Below are 3,854 nucleotides of genomic sequence, written 5' to 3' on the forward strand. Positions count from 1 at the left end.
TGGGAAAACATAAACATGTGCACACATATGCATACGTATCATGAGGGCTGTCCAGAAAGTATCCAGCCATTCTTAATTTAAGGAGAAAATAGTACATGGCTGGATAGTCCCTTGTATATTTGTGTGTGTGTGCATACATACACATATGAACGCACCTACACATACATGTAATTTTAGTGGCAAAGTAAAAAGTGCTACAGATGGATGGAGGTCATGGACATTCCCCTGGCTTTTTCAGTTCCTCCTCATATTCCTCAATTAGACATGCAGAAAGCTTTGGGAATGGTGGTGCCAAAATCAATCTTGTTCCTTGTGGGAGCACCTGTTTATGGTCATTTTTCCCCATGTTTTCCTTTCCTATATTGATATACCCCTCCTTGGTCATTGCAAGATTAAATCATTAAATGCAAAAGATAATGATAGAGCTTCAAAATGGCCACATGAGCAAGGATAGAGAAATGAGAAGGTAGAACTTGAATGATGGGCAGAATGAATACGTTGGACTATTGGAGAATAGTGATCTGATGTGGTCTAATAAGATCCCTAATTTAGATCAAAGAACTGCCTGTCGCCAGTATCTCTGATCCTTATTACAAATGATGATAATAATGCCCAATGTGTACATAGCTATTTCTGGTTTGCAAAGCTCTTCAACACAAACCATCTGATTTTATTTTCAAAATAAACCTGTGTGGTTGATGGAGTATAAAATAAATACTATTATTTACTCTTAAGACCAGATACCACAGAGGGATGTTCACAAATAAGGAAAGGTACATTGATTACTCAATGATAGTAGTATTTTAAAATCAGTGCACAATATATTAGAGAAATGGAATATAGTATCCTTAGGGACCTAATGGATACTTGTTCAGCAGGACTTGATGGTAGTCTGAATAAATTTAGTCATTCATCCAAAAAAAAAAAATGTATCAGTCAGAAAGTATTTGGAAGGTGAGTAGAGGTTGTTCAGTTTCAGAACCACAGAAAGAGAGAAATCCTAAGACAAATATTTATAGCTAAGTATGACACAGCAGATAAGGAACCTGAACAAATGAATTGACAAACTTAAATATTCTGGTCTCAAAGCCAAGCATACCCATATGTAGAAAGGAAAAAAGGAAGTGTAAGCCAACTTATTTCAAGTATTATCAGCCTATTAGAAAATTACTTATATTGAGAGATGAATGTAACATCTGTTTAAAACATCTAATTTGTTGATTTTCTAACTCTGGTCTAGGAAATAGGGTGATTGTGTTATAAAGTTTTCACCACTCAATGGTGAAAATAATATTTTAATATTGTCATTTCCTTTCCTTGGAAGGAAGGTATTTTTCCCCCGAAGTTATATGTTTTTGTTTGTTGGTTTATGACATGGTACTTATATTTTAATGTTTTTATTTTATTCAAAATAAGAAACAGGTAACCCTATATCTAGCTCTAATTTAGTATTTTTTTTTATTTACTGACTAAGTCTTGACTTAGAATAAATCACAGTATTATACTATCATCTAATCTTCAACACTTCTTCAGTGGGACTAAGAAAAATAACTGAGAAAAGTAATCAGAGATTCCAAAAAGACAGTTTTTTTAATCAAGGGAAGAAGGAGTATTTAAGGAAAACTTGAATAACCACTGGGTGTGGTTTTGAAAGGAGATTAAGTATGATATGGGGAAAAATACTGGATAAGACAGAAATTTATAAAGAACTCAAAATTGGACTAATAAAATCTTTTCAAGAATAGTGGGTGGTATGTAGCAAGAAAAAATACTCCAAGTTCAATTTTCTTAACATACATGAATGAAGAAAATACCAATTGCTCTACAATCAGTGTGATGTAAGTATACTGTATCATGAAATTGTCTCTTATATGTTAAACAGTCTGAGTCTTACCTAAATTTGTTTACATGCGTATTTTATAAATTAAAGTGTAACTCCTGATCTGTCAAAAATTTTAATGAGGGCAGATGTTAAATTTTATAGCTTTATTGTAAGTATGCAATTAAATGCTTTTAATATAGTTTAGTGACAATTAAATTTTTTCACATTTTACTGATAGCAGCAAAGATTATTTCCAACCCCAACTACCACCACATGTTATTCCATTTCTATTCACCCTTCCCCAACACGATGTTCTCAACAAACAGTTATTGAACAGCAACTAGGTATAAATCACAGTGGTGGCACTGTCATAGAACCCTGAGTCCGGCATCATGACTGTCCCTACTGTAGAGAAGAGAAAGATAAGACTCAGGATGCTTAAGACTCTTATTAAAAGATCACAAAGCTACAAATGACCAAACCAAAAATTCAACACAGGTTCTCTGATTCTAAACACTGCAATACTTTGTCCATTATGCCACGGTTTCCTAATTCTTGAATCTTGAACTGTGCAATTTATTCCATTTTCTAAGGATTCACACAAATGCTAACGAGAAAAAAGTGCCCCCCAAAATGAAAGCCTTCATTTGGCAACGTGACAATTAAACTGTTACACACAGATTGTTGTAGTCCAGAGGGCCCAGGGCCTTTCTTCCTAGACACGATGAAGCACTGAGATCATCTAAAAAAGGCCAGTTTTTTTTTGTTTTTTTTCATTCTCATGAGGCTAAGAGACTCCGCTAGGGACAGTAATGCTACATCTTTAGTTCTTCTCGGAGAACTATATTTGACCCAAAGTATAGCAGAATAAAAACTCTGAATGCCATTTTTCCCCATCCTGATAAAATTTTTAAGTCAAGCATGGCAAATAGCAACTCCATTTTTTTTCAACTATCCAGTCCTAGATTTTTTTTGTGTGCATGTTCCAGTAAAACTTTATTTATGTACACAAAAATATGAATTTCATGTAATTTTCACATGTAATAAAATCTTCTTCCTCCTCTGATCTTTTTTCCAACCATTTTAAGAGGTGAAAACAATTCTTCATGCATAAACAAAGATTTGGTCTATGGGCTATAGAGAGCTCAAATCTGATCTAAACTATATATGGGCATTTTAAGAACCAAAGTAATGAAGACATTTGAATTATTCAAGAAATGTCATGATTAACCCACAGCTTTAGAGTAGGGCATTAGTTTGTCATCAGACACAATTTGCACAAACCCTAAGGTTTCAATTCATGGTATCCTACTTACTAACAAATTTTACGTTTGCTGAAAAAGTGGTTTCTTTAATGTTGGTTGGTTAGAATGGCTTCCTATATTGTCATTTAAGGTTTTTCAAAGGACAAATCCTTTTAATTACAGCATCGGTACAATTTGCAATCATTTTTCTCCTTCAGCTTGGTCCAAGAATTGCAACATGAAGCACTGACCAATCATGGAAGGATAAAAGGCAACGAGTGAGTTAGCCATCTCTACAATGGACAATGCTTTCCCATTTAATGCAAAGAGTAACAGTCTGGGCCAGGTAATCTAGCACTTTGGGAGGTCAAGGTGCAAGGATTGCTTGAGGCCAGGAGTTCGAGATCAGCCTGAACAAGAGAGCAAGACCCCATCTCTACAAAAAATAGAAAAACTAGCCAGGTGTGGTGGCACATGCCTATAGTACCAGCTACTTGGGAGACTGAGGCAGGAGGATTGCTGAGCCCAGGAGTTTGAGGCTGCAGTGAGCCACGATGATGCCACTGCACTTCAGCCCAGGCGATAGAGAGAGAGAGACCCTGTCTCAAAAAAAAAAAAAAAAAAAAGATAAAATTGTAAGGGGCTTCAGAGATTATCTAGTCCTTATGCTAATCAGAGTAAACTGATAGCCAGAAAAGACAAGTCATTTGCTCAAAGCAACACAGCTGGTTAGTTTGTGGTAGAGGTGGGATCAGAACCCAAGTCTCCTGACTGCCAGGTCAGTGGCC

The sequence above is a fragment of the Propithecus coquereli genome, unplaced genomic scaffold (genome assembly GCF_000956105.1).
Source record: "Propithecus coquereli isolate 6110/MARCELLA unplaced genomic scaffold, Pcoq_1.0 Scaffold813, whole genome shotgun sequence".
Classification (NCBI taxonomy): domain Eukaryota; kingdom Metazoa; phylum Chordata; class Mammalia; order Primates; family Indriidae; genus Propithecus; species Propithecus coquereli.